The following is a 19,353-nucleotide window of genomic DNA, read 5'->3' as shown; positions in this document are numbered from 1 at the left end:
TTTTATACATCATTCTAGCTTTATTATAGTATTTGAATAGAACATGTGGCAACGATTAGATAATTCTATTCTTTAAATGATATAAATTTTGTGCATTATGAGTTATAATATGAACGAAATATATGAGTTAACTGTTATATAATTATTGGATTATATAACAGTTAACTTAGTTTCCGTTATAAAATTATTATATAAGTTAACTGTTATATAATTATTAATACTGTTAAGTGAACCTAGCGCCAGAGTGTCGCTATGGTAAACAAATACTAGAGTTAATTTTAAAGAATGCATTTATTCTATTGTGGTTTATGCGCTGTCGGCGAAGTAGATTTAATTCAATCCAATAAGTTTAAATGAAATGCAAGAAAAAATGCGTATAATTTAATATTCCAATACAAGGAAGTCATGGTGTACACATCAGATTTTTAATTCCGTAAGAAAGAGAGACTGTAATAAAAAATTCAGATTTTACATTACGGCCACACAGCCGTTTTTTTTTTAACGTTTTGTGTGTTACCTTTATTTATTAAATATCATATTCTTCGCACTTAACCATAAAATTCAATTCAACGGCACTATCGCAAAATAATTTTTAAAATGAGCCTATCTTTAGAATTTCCGATATACAGTCTCGCGCGCTGGAGACAATTAGCCCATAGGGGCTTTGTCCCTGAAGAACTATTGTTTTCGCTTTGCGATTTTGCGTTGGATCACTATAAATGTCCGTTTCACTTTTCAAACTGTTGCCACCAAATAAGGAATTGGAACTTAAATTTAAGTAAAAGGTGGTCTGCAGGAATGATTAAATTAAAGATAATTTATTGCAGGATTATTTAAGTCTCAAATTTAACGAAATTTTACTAGAAGTTAAATTAGTTTAATAAGTTGATGTTTAATATTGCTTATTTTTAAAGTTAACTTTAATGCTATAAGTCTGGTCCGTGAAAAATGAAAAGGTGAGGTCCTGATAAATGGGGGGAGGTCATGTTTAGTGGTACAGGTGTAGGTCGCGATGAACGAGGCCAGATTAGATCCGGCGGGCAGTGATGTAAAAAGGAGAGTTAGTTAAGGGTCGCCGGGTTAGGCCCGTGAAGTGCTGGTTAAAGTTTAAAGTTTAAGATTAGAAAGAATTCCTAGTCAAGCAAGCACCTCCGCTTTGGCTTCCTAGGAAAGATGTTAAATGTTCTATCAAGAACGCTCTTAGGTCGCTTAGCAGAGCTGGGCTCTGCTGGATTATAGGCAGGAAGTGAATGCAAGACTGGGTTTTCAATCTGAGAAAGTCTATTGAAAAACTTGGCCGAATTTTGCCGAAAAAAGGCATCTAGGGGTAAAATTTTGAGATCGTTATGGAGCACTTCATTCCGGACGAAATAATGAGCATTGGTGAGTATGCGAAGCGTGACGCTCTGGAATACTTGGAGTTTCTTTAGGTGGCTGTTGGCTGCGGTTGACCAGATGATAGCTGCATAGGTGAGGATGGGAAGGATGGTACTGCGATAAAGGAGGATCTTGTTGCTGAGAGAGAGGTTGCTGGTTCGGTTGATAAGTGACATTAGTTGGGTTCTGACAGTTCTTGCTTTGGCTATTGTATAGTTGATATGGGTACTCCAGAGCAGCTTCGCATCTAGATAAACTCCCAGATATTTATAGGAATCCACCCAGGGTATCTCCTCTTCAAATAACCTGAGTGGTTGGAGTTGACTATGGACGTTCCTCTTTCTGGAAAAGAAAACGGTGGCGGCACTTTTTGCGACGTTAATTTTGATTTTCCAGGTAATGAGCCAGGACTCCAAGTCTGTTAAATAAAGTTGAAGGTGATTGAGAGTGGCGTTAAGTGTTGGCTGCTGAGAAATGATGGCTGTGTCGTCCGCACAAAGGGCTAGATCGACACTTGGTGATTGTGGTATGTCATTTACATACAAGTTGAAGAGCGTAGCGCTAAGAATTTCTCCCTGAGGCACCCCCGCCAGGATAGGCCGAGGAGAAGAAACAGAATATTTAACTTTGACAGAAAAGGTACGATTATTGAGGTAAGAGTGCATTATGTGCACGAAATCAGCCGAAATTTCAAGTCGCATGAGCTTGAATAAAATTCCGATATGCCAACACCTGTCGAAAGCCTTTGCTACGTCTAAATAGACTATAGTTGTAGGCTTTCCACTGCGAGATCCTGTGTGAATGATTTCTACTACCCTCAGTAGCTGGGTCTGAGTTGAGTGTTTTGCGCGAAAACCGAATTGTTGAGGAATAATAATATTTCGGTTTCGGCAGAAATCATTCAGGTATCTAAGCAGTATAGCTTCGTAGATTTTACTAAGTGAAGACAGGAGGCTGATCGGTCTGTAATTTTGAGGGACTTTGGGTCCATACCAGGTTTTAGAATAGGAATGACTAAAGCATTCTTCCAGCTATTAGGATAATATTTTAACCTTAGCATTGAGTTAATCAAAACTGCTAGGTAAAATATGAATTTAATAGGCAAATTTTTAATCATGCGATTAGAAATCCTATCAAGGCCAGGTGCTTTTGCAGGGGTGAGATTTTTCACAATTGCAGAAATCTCAGTCATGGTTGTGGTAATGGGTTCCTCAGAATGTGTATCTGAGGAGAGAAATTCTTCAACTTGGTGTTGGACTTCATGCGTGTGCGTTGCACAGGTATCGAACATGAGTCCAGTGTTTAATGAGAATTGTGTTTGAAGACTGTCCGCTATGCGTTCAGCCTTCTCAGTATCTGTTAATGCCATCCGGTCATTGACCGTGCTCATTAGGGGGGGAATGTCATGTTTAGGTTTGCGAAGCCGTGCGCTAGCAACCCAAAGGCTATTGTCAGAAGTCTTTAAGGACTTAAGATAATTTGAGTATTTATCATCTGCGTACTTTTTAATGTCAGACTTGATCTCATTCTGGATTCTTCGCAGTTGTACTCGAAAGGATTCTAAAAGTGTGTTTTGCCAATCTCTGCGAAGACGGTTTTTAATTTTGATTTTATCCTTAATGAAGTCAGGTAATTTATAGTGATTAGGCCTGAATTTGGGTTTGGAAGCAGCCGTGAACGCACTTCCCAGGGTTTGGTTGAGCCTGTCAATGGCTAAGTCAACCTCCTGATTATCGTTAATTTTGATAGGGGGGAGAATACTATTTTCCAAAACATACCGAAAGTTGTCCCAGTTAGTCGAGACTTGCGCCGGTAAATTTTGATTGATTTTGGTAGTTTTAAGGGTGAGGTGAACCGGATAATGGTCAGAGGACAATTCCGGAATCACTTTGATCGAATAATCTAATGGAATATTTTTAAATAAAGCCAAATCAATAATGGAAGGAGCACCTAACCCCCCAGGAAACTGGTAATGGGTAGGTGAGTTCGGCGCTATAATTTGGGTACGGGCGTCCTGAGCTCAAATTTTGAGTTTATCGCCATAGTTGTTGGCATTGACACAATCCCAACTTCTATGACGGGCATTTAAGTCTCCTGCGATAATCAGGTTATTTGCTACACCACTTAATTTTCTGAGATCAGAGAGAAAGGCAGGTCCCTGTCTCGGAGGCATATAGCAGGACGCTACTGCTATTGGGGGGGGGGGGGAATTTTGAATATGAATTTGAATAATTGTCGCTTCTAGGGCCTCCAGTGGTGGCGTGGGTATTCTAGAATGCTTTAATGAGCGTTTTACATATATGCTAGTACCGCCACTAGCACGAACAGTGTCACTGATGCATACCTCTCTATCATTTCGGTAGCATAACATAATTCGCGATGTTCGCGCTAAGTCCCTCAACCAGATGTACAATCCTGTACGAGGAAGAGGTCCATGTGGTGCTCATTAATAAAATCCCGGACTTCGTGGATCTTGTTCTTTATTCCGTTGGCATTCCAGAACGAAATCAGTAGCTCTTCATCTCTATTTGGATCGTTGAACGTGCTGGTTTAGTTGAGGAGTCCAACGTAGGCCTCGTAGATAAAAAATGCTCGCTCAGGTCCGGTGGAGACTGTCCGTAGCTGAGGCAGGGCATTTCTGAAGGCTTGTAGTAAGGTTTTGTGGTCGATTCCGAACTCAGATGAGATCTGGAATACTCAACGGAGAGTGTCGGTACAGCTGCAATCCTCAGGAGTTGGGGTAGAGCCTGGGCCGGTGGTGCTGGCTGTGATGCAGGTCGCAGTGCCGGGGCTTGCTATGTCATACGGTGATCCTCCAAAAAGCGAGTTTTGCGCCAATGTTGGAAACGATCACTTTGTTGGCGACTTATGTATCGGATGAGTGTCATTCGGCCAGCTGGCGTAGAGCCAATTTTCGCATTGTCTTTTAGAAAGGCAAAGCAAGTTTTCGAACCGCGAGAATCCTAAAGACTCGCTTGTGCAGATTATGTTGAACTGAAGAAAATACTTTTCCATTCTCGTATGCAACAAAATCGGTTTAATCCTAATATACGGTACCATGGACTCTGATCTAATGTAAGAATGTCTATGTAAAGAAAGAAAGGTTCCATAGACGTAATGTAAATCAGTTTGCTAGAGTGTCGGTAGAAAGCGGAGGGAAAAACTCGCCAAGGGAAAAGAATGCCAAGGGGATTTGGCGACGGAACCTGACGGCCAGAATTTCCCTTTCCGCGATGTTCTTAGACTTTCGTGATAATTTATACTCGGATTTTCGTACTTTTTTTTTGCTCAAAATAGCTAATCTATTAATTAATTTACTCGCACAAAAATTATTTTCTTTTCCTTTAAAGGAAATTTAAAACGATATTCGTTTTATGTACTCTTGATAAACTTGACCTTTGAATTTCGCGAGCTCCGGCGACAGATATTTCGCGCATACGGAGCTGTTTCCCTCAACGTTGAGACGGAGCCATTTCTGTTGCAGAGAAGTTTTTTTTATCTTAACAATACATATTTAGTTTATTCTAACCTCCATGTACGGTACACGCAGGATTTGGTGATATTATGATGAGCAGTAACAACAGTTACCTTTTTCTGTCTCTTAGTCTCTGTTTAAGAAGATGTTGGGCAGTAAACCGGTCATTTTGGTGTTGGCGGCAGTTTTCAAAATTCTACCAAGGCCGTAGCAAAGACTAGGATTTTATCGCAAAATCTTTTAAACTTTTTTTTTTTTTTTCATTTTAATAAATGCCTTATTTTTCATTTTGCAGTAAAATAAAAAATCGTAATCAGTCAGTAAAAATAGTAATCGTTTAATCTGACTATATTCGCCAAAATATCATTGATTATGGTAATTCAATTTTTAAGTAATTAACTTCATTTTAATGTTATTTATAGCATTTAATGTTTAAATCCTCTAAATTTATTTATTATTAGTTAACAATACTTTCAAATTTAGGCAAATTTCTCTGGCATAATTCTGAAACTAAATCTAGCAGTATGATGACATACTATCAGGAAATTTAATGCACATATTTTTGTTTATGTATGCTGCTAAATAAATATAAAATACCTGAATTTATTTTAAAATATCATTAAATAGATTTATTTATTTCGTTTAGCTGCAAACTGTCTGCAAAAAAACTCGTTTTTTAATCCAGATCGGGCAGATTCTAATCTCAATCTTCAGTGGAGAAAACAGCTCCTATTATAGCTATAATAATAATTCTTTCAGGATTTTATTATATAATGCCTCTGATGCAATTGACAAACTTTTGTGTTTACAAATGGTACTATAATTAATTTACTTCTCAGCGCAGCCAACACGCACTATGCGAATAGACTGGAGTTTTCTCAAAACACACCTGGAAAATCTGGAAAAGTCGGAATTTCATTCTCCTCTTTAAGAGGCATACATACTATGTATGTGCTTATATGTGTATATGTATGTGCGGACTTACAGTTAGTCAATAAAGTCTGCGTACATCAAGAAAAGTAGTATCAAATCCAAATTTTAAGGTGCGAAAAGGGTAGTTTCTTAAAGTTTTACTTTTTAAATATTTAGTTTCAATAAGGGACTTTGAAATTATTTAACTGTAATATTTTCATATCTAATAATTTATGCACACTAATTTTTAAAAGATAAGTGGCCAGAAATTAAAGCCTATAAAGTTTGCGTACAACGCGAAGGAGGCAGGGGATTTCTTATCTAACTTTTAAACTTCAAACTTGAGAATGCAAAGAAGGTTACACTTTGAAGGTCATTGACTTCCGAAGCAAATTTCACGTTGATTGGAAGTTGCTATTTCTATTTTCTTTGACGAAAATGACAACCAATAAAGAAATTCCTTTAGTTACGAGACAACTAATTATCAAATTGAGAGATGAAGGTAAACCTCTTCGTTATATTGGTAAAACCATTAGAAAACCATTTTCTAGTGTGCAAAGAGTTATTCAAAACTATCTTGACACTGGTAGTCTTGCTGTAAAACCAAGATGTGGGAGACCGAAGAAGCTAACGCAGAGAGAAGAAAGAAAAATTCTTTTACGAATTAAACAAAATCCTAAACTTTCTTCTGCAAGCATTGCAAAAGACATTTTTTTAACTAGCAACAAGGAAATTTCTACTGAAACTGTACGAAAAGTGCTGCGAAAGTCCAAATATCATAGACGCAAACCTAGGTCTAAGCCATACATTTCCGAGACAAATAGAAAGAAAAGAATTGCTTTTGCCAAAACATATTTAAACTCTTCGCAGGACTTCTGGAACAATGTAATTTGGTCAGATGAAAGTAAATGTACAATATTTAAAGTTAATGACCACCCTATTGTATGGAGAAAACCAGGAACAGAACTGAATCTGAGAAATTTAAATCCAACTGTCAAACATGGAGTTGGCGGTGTGGTAGTATGGTGGTGTATGTCGTCGAAAGGAGTAGGAAATTTTCACATTATTGATGAAGTCATGGATAAGTATGTTTATCTGGATATTCTGAAGAAAAATCTACGAGACAGTGCCCGAAATTTAAACCTTTCTAATACCTTTATTTTCCAACAAGACAACGACCCGAAACATACAGCTAAAATTGTGAAGGAATATCTCCTCTATCACACTCCAAAACAGTTGCGTACTCCACCACAGTCACCAGACCTCAATCCAATCAAATATTTGTGGGCAAAATTGGAGAAATGAATTCGAAAACACAATATTACGTCGCGAAATAAGCTAATTAGTAAATTGCAGGAAGAATGGGCGAAATTTACGTCGGATGACACTGAAAAACTAGTTCAGTCAATGCCCAGACGTCTGCAAGCTGTTTTGAAGAATAAAGGATATCCTACAAAGTATTGAAGTAATGTAAAAAACTTATATTTTGCTTTTTTTTTAAAGTGTACGCAGACTTAACTGGAGGGAATTTCTGAGTTTTTTTGACAAAATATATTTTTGAAAAAATGTAAAAAGTATTACACTGATATTATTTACTTTTTATTTAAGCTTACAATTTTAGATAATAGAAGAAAAAAAATGCAATGATTAAAATACATTTTTCTATGCTTTAAGTGTTTTTTTAATTTAAAATTTAGTCTGTATGCAGACTTTCGTGACTTAACTGTATGTAGGTGCCTGTATGTGTGCGTGTATACACAGACATGCATACGTTTTTACACTGCGCGAAAAGCGGGGGGGGGGGAGTTCTTTATACCTTGTTCTACTGGGCCGATTGACAAAATTCAACTTGCGTTTTTCATGTCTCGAAAGCGCGACTTAGGATATGTATTAGAGTTATATATAGCATTGCTCTAACATAGGCATTTTGACACAAAATCGGACTTTTTCTGAAATAACGTACCAATTTTTTTCCCCTCTATATTTCGATTCTACGAGTTAATATTAAATTTTCTAATTTATTCTACGAGTTAATATTAAATTTTCTAATTTTTGGTGAAAAATTTATGGAGAAATTTCAAAAATCCACCTTGGAGCATTTTTTTTTTTTGTTTTTTTTTTTTGTTTCCCAGTTTGAGCCAAGATTAATTCACTCAGCGAACTTCTTAATTGGTACTTACGTATTATCGCAACCAGGTTGGCGCTATTTGTAAGTTTGAGTAAAAAAGTATGAATAGAAAGAAAATGTACATTTATTAATTACAGATAATTTTTAATACAGTTTTTTATATTATTTTGTTTTAAAATATAAAATAGCAATTAAACCCTTCCGGTTTCGAATTTGAATAAGTTGCAGAATTATTTTTTCGGCGGAAATCTTTTGGCTATTGCTTTTAGCACTGATTGAAAACCGTATTCGCCATAACCATGTACACGTCGACTTATTTTTACCTAAAAAAACATCCCAGAATTGCACAAAAATGGCACTGCGCACACTGTTGACTTTATCCATGTACACTGCTATTTTCTCATAAATTACAAAAATTTGCACGAAAATGCAGGAAAATTTTGTGAATTTCCACATGCTCTTTTTACAAAACTACGTATAACACGTAGGGGTGCCGTAAGTAGGGTAGCCAAATTTGGCAATTTATGCGAATTTTGGCCTGGTTGCGATAATACGTAAGTACCTCTTAATTTATTGCAATCTATTTTCCGTTCCTTTTTTTTTAATTATACAGGAGCGGGAAAAAGTCATCGTTCTTACTTTCAACTAATTTTAACAAAGTGCGTAAATGAGATTTGGCGTTATTATCGCTTATAGCAAATATGCCAAATTTCAAAACGCCCCAATGTGTAAATTCACGTATATCTTAGGAAATTCTGGATAAAAAAAACTCGAATTTTCGTAGATATGCTTAGAAATACAACTACTTTAAGATGATGGTAAAAATTTTATAGGTCAGAATTCAAAATTTGTTTCGAAAAATTGATAAAATTTGTTTAAAAATACAAATTAACAAATAAATCATAAAAAATGGGTGAATTTGATTTGGAATGAACTTAAATTTCGAAATGTGGAAGGAAAAATACAAAAAGTTTAATAAAAAAGAGATATTAATAAATATATATATTAAATTCAATTAACATGGAGGAGCTAAAATTTTGAGAGCGAATTTTTTAAAAATTCCCGTGCGAGTTTTTACAAAACTTGGCAATCTGGCATCATTTGAGTCGTAGAATCGAAATATGGAAAGAAGTAACATACTGTGGGTAAAAAAAAGTATTTGCACACCTACATTTTTGTTTGCAATTCATAAAAAGAAGCATTAAGAAATAAAAAAAATTGGTATTTCCAAATCAGAATAAGTTTAATCATCCGAAACAAACAGAAAAATTACAATAATATAAATAACAATGCTTTTTTGTAACAAAATTAAAATATCTCATATCAAAAAATATTTGCACACCTGCATGAATACAAAAGAAATAAAATATATAAGCAAATTTCAAATAACTAATATTTAGTATGCATTCCTTTAGCATCTATTACTGCTTGTAATCTTGCTGGCATTGATTTAATTAAATTTTCTGTAACAGTAGGGTCAGTATTCGACCACTCTTCAATAAGGGCTTAAGAGCAGATTTGCTTGAAATCTTCCTTTTTCTTATTTTTAAATCCAAAGAATTCCACAAATTTTCCAAAGGATTTAAGTCTGGTGATTGTGGTGAAGTGGCAAGTTTTCTGGGTACATTATAAAGCAACCACATACGTGTTATACGTGTTATAAATTTTTTTGTGTCAAAAAAGGGCCAGAATCAATTTTGTGAGGGGTTACATCATGAATTTTGACAAGCATCGACGTTTCCTTGATCAGTGGTTGTTAACAAGAGCAGAGTGAAAACGCTTGAACTTTATGTCGCCAAGTGCTTCGGGTCTGGGAGGGGGCCGAAATTTACAATTAGCAAACGGTGCAAATCCATCCAATGAAATTTTAGTGTAATTTTTAACTGATTTTTCTGATTGGCTAGAAAGGGCACATGACCGTTCGCCACTGACTTCGCGACGAAGTGCAAAAGCTTTACGGCTCATACTAAGGCTATACACATTTTCTCGTTTTAACGAAATCGTGACCTCTCGATATGGCTCGTACTAAGCAGACTCCCCGTAGCGAAGCGGTTCCACCGGATAAAGGTATGGATCCTGTTGCGGACACCTCGAATGCGACGGCCACTGATATGGACCAGGACAATGCTGGTCACGTTCTTACGGAGCTGGAAATTGCTACACTCCGACAAGAAATCGTTGAAGTAGAAAGGAGCATTACTACCTATTACGGAACCATCCGGTACTTATCGGCCAACAGACCAGTCACGGACACGGACTATCATTCGGACATTCTGAAAAAGGAGATAGAAAAGAAGAAGACTCTGCTGGATCAGCTGAGGGGTAAGTTGACTATTGCTCTTTCCCATGCAAGCATTACACAGCCAATCACACAACAGAAACGCAAACCACGTGATAATTCAGTCAGTGACGACGACACGGAAGGATTCAAAAAACCACACAAAACTGCTAAGGTACCCGTAAATGTTGCACCCAACAGTATACCCACCCAAAACAGCTACACAGCACTCTCGCAACCTGACACTCATTCCACCCAACCCACAACACAAACTAACAGCTCGCAAACACCAGATACAAGACTTCCCCAATATAGCACACCTACACCAATTATGGTTAAGCCGATAGATGGCGCCACACACAACCAGTGCATCAAGATACTCGCTACACTGACTAATGCTACATTTTACGCCAAAATAAGTGGAGAATATCTCAAGTTACTACCATCAACAACAGATGATCACAGACAACTCACCACAGACTTACAAAAACATAACATCGAACATTATATCATTACACCCAAGCACAAACGCCCAATTAAAGTAGTTATCCGAGGCTTACCCATTACCACTGACACACATGAAATTTCCACGGAACTCACACACCTCGGATACAATGTACACAAAGTAGTACAACTCACAAGATTCAAAACCAAACAACCCATGCCACTATTTCAGATACAACTCATGCCAACACCAAACATCGACAAAATCTACAGTGAAACACACCTAGGTATGTTCATTATCACAATTGAAAAATACATCAACAAAAACATTACACCACAATGCCACAACTGCCAACGCTTTAATCACTCATCAGACAATTGTTTCTTCTTACCTAGGTGTGTTAAATGCGCACAACAACATAAAACAACAGACTGCCCAACACAAGGTAAATTAGATAACCCCACATGCGCAAACTGCCAAAAAAATCATCCAGCTTCCTACCGCGGTTGCGAGAAATTCCCCAAAAACAGAAATACAAATAACTCACCAAAACACACTTTTACACAAAGCAATAGCACCCCAAATTTCACACAAGGCAGAACATACGCACAAGTCACTTCCAACAATACACAAGACACTAGAAACCAGACACCCAACACTACATCTAACGCGAAGATTTTCACCGACATTTTCTCCACACTAAAAGAACTCAATAATATTTTCGGCCACAATAACATATTTAAATTCTTTTCTACTCTCAAAAATAACTTACACCAATTAAAAGCAGCAGATACACCCATGGAAAAACTATTAATTCTATTTACAATATGTGAGGAAGCCAACATCTTTAACTAAAAAAAAAAAAAAAAAAAAAAAAAAAAAAAAACTCTTGAATTTATCGTTAACCTGTGATTAAAATACACCTGCTTGCATGAGACCCCTCAGCTCTATTTCCAAATTCCAACTTTTGCTCCCATTGGACATCACCACCCACATGACCTAAAGGTTTCAAGATTTCTCTCCGCCCATCGACGCCGCCCTCTATGCCTCAGCGCAGCGACTTTCAACCTAGGAGTTAGCCTCCGAATACTTCTCCCCAAGTGCAGGTATCGTCAAATTATCTTTCAACTGGACTGTATGTCATCTATTGCTTATCATTCACTCTGCCTACAGACCCATAATCACTCTGCCGAACAACTATGCTCACAAAGTTCGAAAAGTGACGCACCCTCGATCGGGATAGGACCCTTCCGTCCAGGCGCCCGTTGAAACGAACCTGCCGGTTCAAGGATGATACTAAGGCTATACTAAGGTTTCAAGGTTCTTTAATATACTAAGGTTAGGCCAGGAACGGAAAAAGCGTGCCATTGGTTGCTGGTAGTGACGTCACCCGGGAGACAGGACGCATCGGTCGACGCGTCTGCTACATGATTTTGGTAATGGAAAAAATGTAAACTAAAGCAAAATGATCATTTTATATGTGGTAGATACACCGGAAATACCGGGTATATACTTTCCGATTAAGTATTTTGTTAAAGAAAATGTTTATTTTATGCATAGAATTCGTACGAATGCTGAAAATAATTATAAACATTAAATTCTTTTCGTAAAGGGAAGCCTTAGAAAATGAAAAACGATATTTAAGTTAACTAAGGGAAATAAATATTGTAAAACAAGGTATTTTTCAATATTTTTTCGTAGTATTGTTTGCACTAAATAAATTTTGTTGAACAGAACACATGATGGCATAACTGCTAAGACCATGGTAAAAACATAATAAAAAAGTATTGTTCTATTTATTTTCATTGCTCATGCACTTTTTTTTAATACAAATGAACTTTGACATTCCATGAGAAAGATATGATCGTGATTTTCAGTTTAATTTACATATCTCAAGCAAAAATATATATAAAAAGATTTGACTTAACAAATTCATATTTAAATACCATAAAATTGTACAAATTTCTTAATATCCGTCATTATACTTTTAAATAGTATACTTATCACATTCTTTTTAAAGTGAAAAGTCACTTCATACTGATTCACTTCAGATTTTAGCAGAAGTGCATATTTTTTCAGTATAATCTAAAAGTACTCTTATAACCCCTTACACTCCCAAGATTTCTATATAACATTTATCCTGACGTGATTATTTGCTATAGTAAATAATCTTCGATATCGGCATCCTATTCTTCCTTCCATACATTAAAAATGGAACAATTAAAATACATTTTCTTAGACATATACGCATAATAATAATAATAATAAACTTGCCATACATCTTAGTTTCAGCCCACCAGCAGCTGAGCGGTAAAGTCGCTGAACACTGGTAGTTCGGTCCGAATCCCGCGAACGGGCTGGCTGCATGGGCGTTTTCGTGGTTTTCCTCATGTGTAATGTGTATACGAGCCAGTTTACCTGAGAAAGTCCTCCAAGAAGGCATCACACCTATTACGCAGATAGCCCTAGTGTGCTTTGCCATAATTAAATACACCACCACATCTTAGTTTCAATTCAGCCTGTACACAAATTAAATATTTTTAATTACTAATGTATTTTTATCAGGTTGTTTCTTAAAATACTTTTGTTATACTCAAAATATGTGTTCAATATTAAATTATTTTTCTTTCTCTTATAATTAAAAACAAGTTATATGGAATCAAAATTAAAACATATGCAGCAGTTAAATAACACTGAAGAGTATCTACTTACTCTTTCGCTATTTGTATTCTAGCATTATACACAGATTTGTTTTCCTTCAGAGTCAGCTATGTGTAAGTTCACTTAGTTATATCAATTAAATTACATCAGACATATGCATCAGTTAAACAACATTGAAGGAAATATGTTGCTCGCTCATCGATGTTTGCATCATAGTGTGGTCGAGAAATTGTTCTTTCTTCTGAAGCATGTATCAGTTTACTTAGTTCTCAATGCTTAACCCAGACATTGCTTCAATACATAGAATTACTTTTGGGATGTAAAGAAAGTAACCAAAACATGTGAATTAACTTGGATAAGCGAATTTATCAACTAATCATTCAGGTAGTCACTATTGGTAAACACGACACTGAGATTAAATATCTCGCTATAAGTCTCCTTCATAAAAGGAAAATTATGATAAAATGAATAGCACATATTCTGGCATTTTCGATGTTGAAATTATCTGCTCTTTTGCAGCGAATAGTCCATAACTTACGATCACTTGGAAAACGATGGTATGTGATGCCTTGACTTTTAGTTTTCCTTCTATAATTCTGACACAACGCTATAACACAACTTGCCATTTCCGACTAGGTATAAAAGCAAATTAACAACACAAATCAAATGTATCCCAGATCAAATGCAACGAATGTAAACAAACGCCGAGAACTAACGACTGTCACCCACATGACGTCATGCGCAGGTGGCATAATTTTCTCCCTGCACTACGCATCGCTCTTGGGCCCCCCCTGCTAAGGTTTAGAGGAGCCTTAGCTCATACTAGACTTTAACTTTGTTGGATCTAGGTGCTATTCTTGCGATTATAAATTCTCTATATATTTTTCATTGTCTAATTTGATCTAATTTTCTAATTCTTTTTAAGATCTTTAATAGCTTTCTGTTTGATATATTTTTTGTATAATTTTCTAATTCTTTTTAAGATATTTAATCTTAAATATCTTTGTATTTTTGATTTTTTTTAATATAATTTTCTAATTCTTTTTAAGAATCTTTAATATTTTTGTATTTGATATATTTTTTATAAATTTTCTAATTCCTTTTTCAGATATTTTATCTTTGTATTTGATATATTTTTTTATATAATTTTCTAATTCTTTTTCAGATATTTAAGCTTTAATATCTTCGTACATAAATATTTATTCTAACCTTACTAACATTTGTATATAATATCTTTGTATATAAATACTAATTTTTCTTACTAACTATTAACATTTGTATATAATATTTTTGTAAATAATATTTGTAATAAATACTTTTTTTCTTGCCATTAAAATTTTTGTATTGTAGTATATATATTGTAATTTACTTGTGTAATAAAAATAAAAATTTCTGAAATGGAGTCCGAGCCTTTCAGCTCCAGGTAATGTATATTTGCGTATTTATATTGTTTTATTTATTTTTTAGCACTTCACTCGGTTTGTCGGTACTACCAATGTCCCGGTTAAATCTTTGTTGATGAAAATTAAATTATCTGCATTAAGTTTTTCATAATAAACTGTAGTTAAATTCTTTTAATGTATTGCATCAGTCTATTCTATTGGTTATCTATTTAATTAAGTGTTAATATTTGTGTTTAATTTTTTACATCAGTAATTGTTACTTAACGAAAGTTCATCCACTCATTAGTATGTACATGATTATTAATTTTATTTTCATCGTATTTAAAAGTACAGTTGGCGTCGTTTGATTTGCGTAACGTTTGTCTAGAGCTATTTTGTTAACTATATATATCGTTGAGCATAGCAGCAGAATTCAATTAATTTACTATAAATATAACTATAAACGGATAAATCGATGCTTTCACAGTATATTAGGAAAAGGAAACAATTGGTTTAATCCTCTGTTTGAAACAACGCAGCAAATATAAAATTAGGGTGTGAAGTGCAGAATCGCCCACTTATTTGGCGCTTTTTACAAGAGTAAGAAAAACTGGATTTTTGTCAATTTCCTTTGACTTTTTTACATCAATGTGTACTTGAACAAAGGAAGATGCACATTGCCGATATTGTGCAATTCTCTGATGTTTTTTTAAGTGAAAATACGTCGATGTGTTACCGGATAGGGTAAATCATCTTTATATGTCACAAATTTCATTTACATGATCAGCGCAAACTGATGCAAAACGGTGATATACAATCTTTTCTAAATTTGAAAAACTGAGATTTTAGTTGGAAAATGAGCTAGACAAGTTAAGGTACTGCTAAAATGCAGCTTTGTATTAACAAAACGCAGAATCACAATGAACAGTATTTCGATAGACTTGCTTTCGATCGAATTTCGGATCCTTTAAATTCGGTGATATCGGAAAAGCTGTGATAGAAGTGGCGGTACGCCTCAATGCCGTATAGGCTATCTATCTTGTCCGGAAAAGGTCTAATATTTTTTGCCGATTTGAATATTTTTTTTAAAGTTTGTTCAGCATATTGTGAATTTCAGAAATGTTGCATGAGTATATGAACACAAGATTCATGTAATGAGAAGTGCAGTGCATATGGATTGCTTTTGGAGCAAAAGCTTTAATCTGAGCTCCAATTCCCTTTTTTATCACGTTACCTGCTCCATCATAACTCATAGCTAATGTTGCTACCATCTAACCCGGATTTTGAAATTATTGAGATTATACAATTATTATTGAGTGGACCTGTAATCTTAGCTAGTCTGAGAAAATGTAGGATGTCTTTCTTATCTAATATTTTTTGACTGTTCACAAATCATCTTGTACACCATCATAAAGTTTCCTTATTATTTGAAGTGACTTCATCAGTTATAATGGAATAAAAGTGAGCAATGGTATTGCTGTATGGGAAAAAAATTTCTTTACCTCTAGCACGCAAGGCTATTGGAAATTTTGAAGATAGGCCTTTTTTAAATATTTTTTTTATATAGCTGTTTACTTGAATTTTATGTGATTTATGTACGAAGAACAGGCTATTTGAGAATTAAAGGTAACACACAAAACATTAAAAGAATTCCCTTTGGGTGTAATATAAAATTTGAAATCTTTCAGCTTTTATTTTAATATTTTTAATTTTATATTTTTTTCTATAGCACAAATGTGAATTACCCCAGAAGGGCTATTAGTTTCAAAATGGCATTTTGTGTCAAATCACTTTAAATGTCCGAAGCACTTTTCTAATTGTTGTCACCAAATATTATCACCCTGTGTCATATTTCATGAAACTAAATAATGATAATTTGCATGAACATATGTATGTTTACGCATTGTTGAAAAACAATGTTGCCTATAGTCATTAAATTTTGGATAACATAGTCCTCCACCCGAACATATAGGCACTTGGAAGCCTGAATTTGGAATTAACATATTTTTATTATCTATTTTATACTTTGTAGAAATTTAACAAATTTTTGATTAAAAATCATAGTTTTAAAGTGAGCAGTGTAATTATTTTACATTTTGTAAAAATTTAACTAATTTTATATTGTAAACTGAAATTTAATAAAAGTAGTTAAATAAGAAATTAAAAGATCCAACTCAGTAAGTCAGAGCCGGAACAGCTAATGAATGTTATGAGACTGTGATATTACTTTTGGTTTTGTGAAACGAAGGATTACTAGGATACTTTCAGATTGAAGTTCTGTAGAAACAAAAGTTTAAGTACCCTCCCCCTTTCTGAAGCTCTTTATTTGTTTATTGACTTTTGCTTATTAAAATGTCACTAAAGGAGATATGAGCAGAAAAACGTACATTCGGAGTTGCGATTCGTATGTTACGCTGTAAGAAAGAAACGTAGTGCCAGAGTGTCACTATGGTAAATAAATGTATTGAAAGTAAAAGTGTTATTTTCTGTAATGTGTGTGTGGTGTTATTTTATTGTGATATATAGCTATTCATGAGAAATAGAATAATTCAATTCAAGTGTGTTTGGTGAATTGAATTATTCTATTTCTCGTCAATAGCTATATATCGCAATAAAATAACACCACACACACATTACAGAAAATAACACTTTTACTTTCAATACATTTATTTTCCATGGCGACAGTCTAGCGCTAGCTTTCTTTCTTACAGAGTAACATATGATTCGCAACTCCGAATGTGTACAACAAGAATCAAGTTTATCGAAAATATATTTCAGCGGCGATTCTAGTGGCGCATGCGCTATTAGACAAGATTCTGCTCTGTCGCCAAGTATTTCTCAGCTAATACAAAACAAAGCCACTGTACTGAAGATAACACAGTTCAGTGAAAGAGTCTCTAAATGTCAATTACATTTAATGTTGCTGACGCAGACTCATTTTGCGTAGGATGCATATTCATAAATCGTTTCAGATGAACATACACTTGTTCGTGGTGATTAGAGAACCTTTCTTCTAGTAATGAAAAGGCTAATTTATAATTAGAGTCAACTATGGATATTGACTGAACAATACGATTAGCATCTCCTCTTAGCGCAGATTTTAAGTACTGTAATTTGACCACATCTGTTAAATTAGGATTTGAATCAACACTGGCTAAAAAATATCTTTAAGTGAAAGCTACTCGTGTAAGTTACCCGAAAACGTTGGCAAAATAATTTTGGATAATTTAACATTGACCTAAGCATTCGTGAAAACCAAAGGTTCCTATTCAATTTCTTTGGAAAGCTTAGCTAATTTACGATTTAATTCGACTTCTACATCTAAGACAATATCGTCAATCTCTTCTTTCTCTTTTACATAAGCATTAATACAATCAAAAGTCTTTAATCCGGACTTGTCAGGACTTCAGCGATTCCAGATTATCGGTTTTCCCGGATTATAGATCATCAGTTTAAATCTGGTAAAATGGCATGCATAAATTATAAAATTAAAAATATAAAACCGTAATTTATGAAATAAAGAGCAATTATGATCTAAAGGGTATCAAAATTTACAAAAAAATCTTAATATTTATTTGTTTACTTTATTAAACATTTCTTTCAACAAGCACATGCGTAAAGCATACATTAAGCATAGTCGAAATTAGAAAATTGCAACCAGAAAACTATTTGATGTGTACTTGTGATATTTATAATGACAAGGAATTTGATTTAAATCATATCAAAGAGGGAGCAAATCGAGATGAAATACTACATTTAATAAGGAATTATAAGCCGATTAAAATAAAAACATCTGCCATGAAGATGAGGATAGTGCTGAGAGATCAATTTCCAGTTCATTGCACGCCGTGACGTCCCCCCCCCCCCCCGCAGAGCAGCTTGAAATTGATAAACAGATTTTGGAATGGCTAGAGAAACAAAGGATATGCCTTTATCCATTTTTTGCAGCAATTCCACTTTTTGTTTGATGGACATCGAAACATGCTTTCCCTTTGTAGATTCTTTGCAGCTCCAGTATCGGAAATTGTGTTTGACATAATCGAAAGTTCCAACTTACTTTTATTAAATTGCTCTAATAGTCTAAAAGAAAATAATAAGCCGTATCCAATTAGAAGATTAAGGAACAACACAATCTGCAACATTAACTGAAATAGATTATTTTAGCTTAGCTTATACCGTCCGTTATACATTAAACGCGCATGCGTAAACGTATTATGCATATGCGTAAACGCATGCGCGGAAAATTTGTAGCTTTGAGGTCCGGATTATAGATCATTCCGGATTATGGATGTCCGGATTAAAGACTTTTGACTGCACTTTCTTCAATACATAACCCGAACAAAGAATCGAAATTGGAATTTATCTTTGTCTCGAACACTTTAAACTTATTCTTCAGCACTTCCAAATCACTTCTTTGGATATTTTTGTCGGCAACGTTTTGTTTTAACTTTGTTTTCAATGTATGTTTTTTCGCTGATATCTCCTTTAGTGACCTTTTAATTACCAAAAGTCAATAAACAAATAAAGAGCTTCAGAAAGAGGGATGGTACTTACTTTTTTGTTTCTACAGAACTTCAATCTGAAAGTATCCTATGTAATTCTTCATTTCACAAAACCGAAAGTAATATCACAGTCTCATAAACTTCATTAGCTGTTCCGGCTCTGACCGCCTAAACAATTAATTAAACAACGTTG

General features: G+C 34.7%; 1 protein-coding gene and 1 long non-coding RNA gene across 21 annotated transcripts in view; one reads left to right on the top strand and one right to left on the bottom strand.

Moving 5' to 3' along the window:
• Window positions 1–19,353, top strand: part of LOC146994990 (uncharacterized) — a 192,803-nt gene that overhangs the window by 43,161 nt on the left and 130,289 nt on the right. Inside the window, exon 1 of one of the 11 annotated variants that reach the window (XM_085825027.1) lies at window positions 14,664–14,699. The exons of the other annotated variants lie outside the window; for them this stretch is intronic. The gene's annotated coding sequence lies outside the window, so the exon portion shown is untranslated. Of the gene's footprint in view, window positions 1–14,663; window positions 14,700–19,353 lie in introns of those variants that run through there. 11 annotated transcript variants of the gene reach the window in all.
• Window positions 1–19,353, bottom strand: part of LOC146994992 (uncharacterized) — a 104,509-nt gene that overhangs the window by 31,940 nt on the left and 53,216 nt on the right. For 2 of the 10 annotated variants that reach the window (XR_015043436.1, XR_015043440.1), the window contains exon 3: window positions 12,895–13,134. The exons of 6 other annotated variants lie outside the window; for them this stretch is intronic. This is a non-coding gene — a long non-coding RNA (uncharacterized LOC146994992). Of the gene's footprint in view, window positions 1–12,889; window positions 13,135–13,327; window positions 14,490–19,353 lie in introns of those variants that run through there. 2 more of the 10 variants (XR_015043441.1, XR_015043437.1) reach the window with 2 other exon arrangements.

Source organism: Stegodyphus dumicola, chromosome 10 (genome assembly GCF_044657685.1).
Source record: "Stegodyphus dumicola isolate Sdum_Otavi_A_Nest chromosome 10, ASM4465768v1".
Taxonomy (NCBI): domain Eukaryota; kingdom Metazoa; phylum Arthropoda; class Arachnida; order Araneae; family Eresidae; genus Stegodyphus; species Stegodyphus dumicola.
Note: the sequence above shows the minus strand (reverse complement) of the source record. Positions and strands in the feature narration are given on the sequence as shown.